The following is a 9512-nucleotide window of genomic DNA, read 5'->3' on the forward strand; positions in this document are numbered from 1 at the left end:
GGAGAAGGATTCATCGCATTTTATGATACGGAGCCGTCGCCAAGCCCTAAACTCTCTCGAGAGGGCTGATCTGGAGTCCGTTCGGGGCTCCGGAGAGGAGAATCCGTTGCCATCGTCATCATCAACCTTCCTCCATCACCAATTTCATGATGCTCACCACCGTGTGTGAGTAATTCCATTGTAAGCTTGCTGGAAGGTGATGGGTTGGATGAGATTTATCATGTAATCGAGTTAGTTTTGTTATGGTTTGATCCCTAGTATCCACTATGTTCTGAGATTGATGTTGCTATGACTTTGTTATGCTTAATGCTTGTCACTAGGGCCCGAGTGCCATGATTTCAGATCTGAACCTATTATGTTTTCATCAATATATGAGAGTTCCTGATCCTATCTTGCAAGTCTATAGTCACCTACTATGTGTTATGATCCGGCAACTCCGAGGTGACAATAATCGGGACCACTCCCGGTGATGGCAGTAGTTTGAGGAGTTCATGTATTCACTATGTGTTAATGCTTTGGTCAGGTACTCTAGTAAAAGGAGGCCTTAATATCCCTTAGTTTCCATTAGGACCCCGCTGCCATGGGAGGGTAGGACAAAAGATGTCATGCAAGTTCTTTTCCATAAGCACATATGACTATATTCAGAATACATGCCTACATTACATTGATGAACTGGAGCTAGTTCTGTGTCACCCTAGGTTATGACGGTTAGATGATCGATCACATCCAGCATAATTATCCATCACCGATCCAATGCCTACGAGCCTTTCCTATATTGTTCTTCGCTTATTTACTTTTCTGTTGCTATTGTTACAATCACTACAAAACCCAAAAATATTACTTTTGCTACCATTACCTTTTGCCACCGTTACCACTACTATCATATTACTTTGCTACTAAACACTTTGCTGCAGATATTAAGTTTCCAGGTGTGGTTGAATTGACAACTCAACTGCTAATACTTGAGAATATTCTTTGGCTCCCTTGTGTCGAATCAATAAATTTGGGTTGAATACTCTACCCTCAAAAACTGTTATGATCCCCTATACTTGTGGGTTATCACATAGTTATGCAAATACTACCAGGTCTAAGTTCATGATAAATTAAAGTTCAATTAATCATATTACTTAAGAACTCCCACTTAGATAGACATCCCTCTAATCACCTAAGTGATCACGTGATCCATATCAACTAAACCATGTCCGATCATCACGTGAGATGGAGTAGTTTTCAATGGTGAACATCACTATGTTGATCATATCTACTATATGATTCACGCTCGACCTTTCGGTCTCAGTGTTCCGAGGCCATATCTGCATATGCTAGGCTCGTCAAGTTTAACCCGAGTATTCTACGTGTGCAAAACTGGCTTGCACCCATTGTATGTGAACGTAGAGCTTATTACACCCGATCATCATGTGGTGTCTCGGCACGACAAACTATCGCAACGGTGCATACTCACGGAGAACACTTGTACCTTGAAATTTAGTGAGGATTCATCTTATAATGCTACCGTTGTACTAAGCAAAATAGGATGCATAAAAGATAAACATCACATACAATCAAAATATGTGACATGATATGGCCATCATCATCTTGTGACATTGATCTCCAAAGTACCGTCATGATCTCCATCGTCACTGGCATGACACCATGATATCCATCATCTTGATCTCTATCAATGTGTCGTCACATGGTCGTCTCGCCAACTATTGCTTTTGCAACTATTGCTATCGCATAGCGATAAAGAAAAGCAATTATATGGCGCTTGCATCTTATGCAATAAAGAGAGAACCATAAGGCTTCTGCTAGTTGCCGATAACTTTAACAAAACATAATCATCTCATACAACAATTTATATCTCATCACGTCTTGACCATATCACATCACAACATGCCCTGCAAAAACAAGTTAGACGTCCTCTACTTTGTTGTTGCAAGTTTTACGTGGCTGCTACGGGCTGAGCAAGAACCGTTATTATCTACGCATCAAAAACCACAACACGGTATAGTGATTGCTTTTTGATCTTCGGAAAGAACCCTATTCATTGAATCTGATTCATCTAAAGTTGGAGAAACCGACACCCACTAGCCACCTGTGTGCGAAGCACGTCGGTAGAACTAGTCTCGCGTAAGCGTACGCGTAATGTCGGCCTGAGCCGCTTCATCCAACAATACCGCTGAATTAAGAATCAACTAGTGAAGGCAAGCAATATGTATATACCCACGCCCACAACTCCTTTGTTTTCTACTTGTGCATATAACATCTACGCATAGACCTGGCTCGGATGCCACTGTTGGGGAACGCAGTAATTTCAAAAAAAATCCTACGCACATGGAAGATCATGGTGATGCATAGCAACGAGAGGGGAGAGGTTTGTCTACATACCCTCGTAGACCGTAAGCGGAAGCGTTATGAAAACGCGGTTGATGTAGTCATACGTCTTCACGATCGACCGATCCTAGTACCGAAAGTACGGCACCTCCGCGATCTGCACACGTTTAGCTCGGTGACGTCCCACAAACTCATGATCCAGCAGAGTGTCGAGGGAGAGCTTCATCAGCACGATGGCATGATGACGGTGACGATGATGCTACCAGAACAGGGCTTCGCCTAAGCACCGCTACGATATGACCAAGGTGGATTATGGTGGAGGGGGGCACTGCATACGGCTGGAAACAATCAACTTGTGTGTTCTAGGGTGCCCCCTGCCCCCATATATAAATGAGCAAGGGGAAGGCCGGCTGGTCTAGGGGCGCGCCAAGGAGAGGGAGGAGTCCTCCTCCTAGTAGGAGTAGTACTCCCCCTTTCCTAGTCCAACTAGAAAGAAGGAGGGGGAAGGAAAGAGAGGGAGAGAGGGAGGGAAAGAGGGAGCGCCGCCCCCCCTCCTTGTCCACTTCGGACACCCAAGGGGGGGTGCGCGGCCAGCCCAATGGCCCCTCCTCTCTCTGACACAAGGCCCATGTTGGACCATTAGTTCCCCCGGGGTTCCGATAACCCCCCAGCACTCCGATAATTATCCTGTGACCCCCCAGAACTCATCTGGTGTCTGAATATACTCATCCAATATATCAATCTTTATGTCTCGACCATTTCGAGACTCCTCGTCATGTCCGTGATCACATCTAGGACTCCAAACTACCTTTGATACATCAAAACACATAAACTCATAATACCGATCATCACCGAACGTTAAGCGTGCGGACCCTACGAGTTCGAGAACTATGTAGACATGACCGAGACACATCTCCTGCTCAATAACCAATAGCGAAACCTGTATGTTCATATTGGCTCCCACATATTCTACGAAGATCTTCATCGGTCAAACCGCATAATGATATATATTGTTCCCTTTGTCATCAGTATGTTACTTGCCCAAGATTCGATCGTCGGTATCTCAATACCTAGTTCAATCTCGTTACCGGCAAGTCTCTTTACTCATTCCGTAATGCATCATCCCGCAACTAACTCATTAGGCACATTGCTTGCAAGGCTTATATTGATGTGCATTACCGAGAGGGCCCAGAGATACCTCTCCGATACTCGGAGTGACAAATCCTAATCTCGATCTATGCCAACTGAACAAACAACATCGGAGACACCTGTAGAGCATCTTTATAGTCACCCAATTACGTTGTGACGTTTGATAGAACACTAAGTGTTCCTCCGGTATTCGGGAGTTGCATGATCTAATAGTCATAGGAACATGTATAAGTTATGGAGAAAGCAATAGCAACAAACTAAACGATCATCGTGCTAAGCTAACGGATGGGTCAAGTCAATCGCATAATTCTCTAATGATGTGATCCCGTTAATCAAATGACAACTCATGTCTATGGTTAGAAAACATAACCACCATTGATCCAATGAGCTAGTCAAGTAGAGGCATACTAGTGACACTCTGTTTGTCTATGTATTCACACATGTACTAAGTTTCCGGTTAATACAATTCTAGCATGAATAATAAACATTTATCATGATATAAGGAAATAAATAATAACTTTATTATTGCCTTTAGGGCATATTTCCTTCAAGATCATGCAACTCCCGAATACCGGAGGAACACTTAGTGTTCTATCAAACATCACAACGTAACTGGGTGCCTATAAAGATGCTCTACAGGTGTCTCTGATGGTGTTTGTTGAGTTGGCATAGATCAATATTAGGATTTGTCACTCCGTGTATCGGAGAGGTATCTCTGGGCCCTCACAGTAATGCACATCACTATAAGCCTTGCAAGCAATGTAACTAATGATTTAGTTGCGGGATGATGCATTACGGAACGAGTAAAGAGACTTGCCGGTAACGAGATTGAACTAGGTATTGAGATACCGACGATCGAATCTCGGGCAAGCAACATACCGATGACAAAGGGAACAACGTATATCATTATGCGGTTTGACCGATAAAGATCTTCGTAGAATATGTCGGAGCCAATATGAACATCCAGGTTCCGCTATTGGTTATTGACCGAAGATGTGTCTCGGTCATGTCTACATAGATCTCGAACCCATAGGGTCCGCACGGTTAACCCTCGGTGACGATCGGTATTATGAGTTTATGTGCTTTGATGTACCAAAGATAGTTCGGAGTCTCGCATGTGATCACGGACATGATGAGGAGTCTCAAAATGGTCGAGACATAAAGATTGATATATTGGACAGCTATATTCGGACACCGGAAGTGTTCCGGCTGATTTCGGAGAAAACCGGAGTGCTAGAGGGTTACCGGACCCCCCCCCCCTCGGGGAACTAATGGGCCACATGCACCTTAGTGGAGAGAGAGAGGGCCGACCAAGGTAGGGCCGCGCGCCCCTCCCCCTCTAGTCCGAATTGGACTAGGGAAGGGGGTGGCTCCCCCCTTTCCTTCTCCCTTCTCCTCTCCTTCCTTCCCCTTCGTCCTCCTAGTTGGACTAGGAAAGGGGGAGTCCTACTCCTACTAGGAGGAGGAATCCTCCCCTCCTTGGCGCACCCCAAGGGTCGGCCGGCCTCCCCCTTGCTCCTTTATATGCAGGGGCAGGGGGGCACCCTAGAACACACAAGTTGATCATTGATCCCTTAGCCGTGTGCGGTGCCCCCCTCCACCATAATCCACGTCGGTCATATCATCATAGTGCTTAGGCGAAGCCCTGCCACGGTAGCTTCATCATCACCATCATCATGTCGTCGTGCTGATGAAGCTCGTCCCTCGACACTCAGCTGGATCGGGAGTTCGTGGGACGTCACTGAACCGAACATGTGCAGATCGCGGAGGTGTCGTACTTTCGATACTAGGATCGGTCGAATCGTGAACACGTACGACTACATCAACCGCGTTGACATAACACTTCTGCTTATGGTCTATGAGGGTACATGGACAACACTCTTCCCTTCTCGTTGCTATGCATCACCATGTTAGATCTTGCGTGTGCGTAGGATTTTTTTTGAAATTACTGCGTTCCCCAACAGTGGCATCCAAGCCAGGTCTATGCGTAGATGTTATATGCACGAGTAGAACACAAAGGAGTTGTGGGAGTGGGTATATACATATTGCTTGCTGTCACTAGTTGATTCTTGATTCGGCGGTATTGTTGGATGAAGCGGCCCAGACCGACATTACGTGTATGCTTACACAGGACTGGTTCTACTAACGTGCTTCGCACACAGGTGGCTGGTGGGTGTTAGTTTCTCCAACTTTAGTTGAATCGGATTCAATGAACGGGGTTCTTTCTGAAGATCAAAAAGGAATCACTATACCGCGTTGTGGTTTTTTATGCATAGGTAAGAACGGTTCTTGCTCAGCCCGTAGCAGCCACATAAAACTTGCAACAACAAAGTAGAGGACGTCTAACTTGTTTTTGCAGGGCATGTTGTGATGTGATATGGTGAAGACATGATACTAAATTTTATTGTATGAGATGATCATGTTTTGTAACATAGTTATCGGCAACTGGCAGGAGCCATATAATTGTCGCTTTATTGTATGAAATGCAATCGCCATGTAATTGATTTACTTCATCACTAAGTGGTAGTGATAGTCGTAGAAGTAATAGTTGCCGAGACGACAATGATGCTTCGATGGATATCAAGGTGTCAAGCCGGTGACGATGGTGATCATGACGGTGCTTTGGAGATAGAGATCAAAGGCACAAGATGACGATGGCCATGTCATATCACTTATATTGATTTCATGTGATGTTTATCCTTTATGCATCTTATTTTGCTTAGTTTGGCTGTAGCATTATAAGATGATCTCTCACTGAATTTCAAGGTACAAGTGTTCTCCCTGAGTATGCACCGTTGCTACAGTTCGTCGTGCCGAGACATCACGTGATGATCGGGTGTGATAAGCTCTACGTTCACATACAACGGGTGCAAGCCAGTTTTGCACACGCGGAATACTCAAGTTAAACTTGACGAGCCTAGCATATGCAGATATGGCCTCGGAACACTGAGACCGAAAGGTCGAGCATGAATCATATAGTAGATATGATCAACATAGTGATGTTCACCATTGAAAACTACTCCATCGCACGTGATGATCGGGCATGGTTTAGGTGATATGGATCTCGTGATCACTTAGATGATTAGAGAGATGTCTATCTAAGGGGGAGTTCTTAAGTAATTTGATTAATTGAACTTTAATTTATCATGAACTTAGTACCTGATAGTATTTTGCATATCTATGTTGTTGTAGATAGATGGCCCGTGATGTTGTTCCGTTGAATTTTAATGCGTTCCTAGAGAAAGCTAAGTTGAAAGATGATGGTAGCAACTACACGGACTGGGTCCTTAACTTGAGGATTATCCTGATTGCTGCACAGAAGAATTACGTCCTGGAAGCACCGCTAGGTGACAAACCCGCTGCAGGACCAACTCCAGATGTTATGAACACCTGGCAGAGCAAAGCTGATGACTACTCGATAGTCCAGTGTGCCATGCTTTACGGCTTAGAACCGGGACTTCAACGACGTTTTGAATGTCATGGAGCATATGAGATGTTCCAGGAGTTGAAGTTAATATTTCAAGCAAATCCCTGAATTGAGAGATATGAAGTATCCAATAAGTTCTACAACTGCAAAATGGAGGAGAATAGTTATGTCAGTGAACATATACTCAGAATGTCTGGGTACCAAAACCACTTGACTCATCTGGAGTTAATCTTCCTAATGATAGTGTCATTGACAGAGTTCTTCAATCACTGCCACCAAGCTACATGAGCTTCATGATGAACTATAATATGCAAGGGATGGATAAGACTATTCCCGAGCTCTTCGCGATGCTAAAGGCCGCGGAGGTAGAAATCAAGAAGGAGCATCAAGTGTTGGTGGACAACAAGACCACTAGTTTCAAGAAAAAGGGTAAAGGGAAGAAGGGGAACTTCAAGAAGAACAGCAAGCCAGTTGTTGCTCAAGTGAAGAAAGCCAAGTCTGGACCTAAGCCTGAAACTGAGTGCTTCTACTGCAAAGGGACTGGTCACTGCAAGCGGAACTGCCCCAAGTATTTGGCAGAGAAGAAGGATGGCAAAGTGAAAGGTGTATTTGATATACATGTTATTGATGTGTACCTTACTAATGCTTGCGGTAGTGCCTGGGTATTTGATACTGGTTCAGTTGCTAACATTTGCAACTCGAAACAGGGACTACGGATTAAGCAAAGATTGGCTAAGGACGAGGTGACGATGCGCGTGGGAAATGGTTCCAAAGTCGATGTGATCGCCGTCGGCATGCTACCTCTACATCTACCTTTGGGATTAGTTTTAGACCTAAATCATTGTTATTTGGTGCCAGCGTTAAGCATGAACATTATATCTCGATCTTGTTTGATGCGAGGCGGTTATTCATTTAAATCAGAGAATAATGGTTGTTCTATTTATATGACTAATATCTTTTATGGTCATGCACCCTTGATGAGTGGTATATTTTTACTAAACCTTGATAGTAGTGATACACATATTCATAGTATTGAAGCCAAAAGATGAAGAGTTGATAATGATAGTGCAACTTATTTGTGGCACTGCCGTTTGGGTCATATTGGTGTAAAGTGCATGAAGAAACTCCATTCTGATGGACTTTTGGAATCACTTGATTATGAATCACTTGGTACTTGCGAACCATGTGCCTCATGGGCAAGATGACTAAAACTCCGTTCTCCGGAAGAATGGAGCGAGCAACAAAGTTATTGGAAATCATACATACTGATGTATGTGGTCCAATGAACATTAAGGCTCGCGGCGGATATCGTTATTTTCTCACCTTCCCAGATGATTTGAGTAGATATGGGTATATCTACTTGATGAAACATAAGTCTGAAACATTTGAAAAGTTCAAAGAATTTCAGAGTGAAGTAGAAAATCATCGTAACAAGAAAATTTAGTTTCTATGATCTGATTGTGGAGGTGAATATTTGAGTTATGAGTTTGGTCTTCATTTGAAACAATTCGGAATAGTTTCGCAACTCACGCCACCTGGAACACCACAACGTAATGTTGTGTCCGAATGTCGTAACCGCACTTTATTATATATGATGCGATCTATGATGTCTCTCACTGATTTACCGCTATCGTTTTGGGGTTATGCTTTAGAGACGGCTGCATTCCGTTAAATAGGGCACCATCAAAATCTGTTGAGACGACACCTTATGAACTGTGGTTTGGCAAGAAACCCAAGTTGTCGTTTCTTAAAGTTTGGGGCTGCGATGATTATCTGAAAAAGCTTCAACCTGATAAGCTCGAACCCAAATCGGAGAAATGTGTCTTCATAGGATACCCAAAGGAGACTGTTGGGTACACCTTCTATCACAGATCCGAAGGCAAGATATTTGTTGCTAAAAATGGATCCTTTCTAGAGGAGTTTCTCTCGAAAGAAGTGAGTGGGAGGAAAGTAGAACTTGATCAGGTAATTGTACCTGCTCCCTTATTGGAAAGTAGTTCATCACTGAAATCAGTTCTAGTGATTCCTACACCAGTAAGTGAGGAAGCTAATGATGATGATCATGAAGCTTCTGATCAAGTTACTACCGAACCTCATAGGTCAAGCAGAGTAAGATCCGCACCAGAGTGGTACGGTAATCCTGTTCTGGAAGTCATGTTACTTGACCATGACGAACCTAGCTACCACTACTAGAATTAGCTTATTTGTCATCTGCTAGTTCTTCGTCATCCGCTGGAGGACAGCAAAGAAGGTCTTTTCCGTCAGCTTAAGGAAAACGAACGGCAAAGAACTGGCAGACGGCAAAGAAGGTCTCTGCCACCAGCCTATTCTTTGTCGTTCGCTGGCTGGCGGCAAAGAGAGAGCTGGCCCCACTAAACGAGTTAATTGAGGAAAACTTAACGGCCCCCCTCTTTGTCGTCTGCTAGCAGACGGCAAAGAGGAAACAAAGTGAATGGAAAAGATTCTTCCTAACTAACGTCTGAGCCCCACCCCACCCCTTCTCTCTGTTTCTCTCCCTTTCTCCTCCCCGACGCCCGCCGCCGCCCCCGCCGCCCCCACTACTTGCCGCCGCCGGCGCTTGCCCCGTCGACCTACCACCCCG

Source organism: Triticum aestivum, chromosome 3A, assembly GCF_018294505.1.
Source record: "Triticum aestivum cultivar Chinese Spring chromosome 3A, IWGSC CS RefSeq v2.1, whole genome shotgun sequence".
NCBI classification, from domain to species: Eukaryota; Viridiplantae; Streptophyta; class Magnoliopsida; order Poales; family Poaceae; genus Triticum; species Triticum aestivum.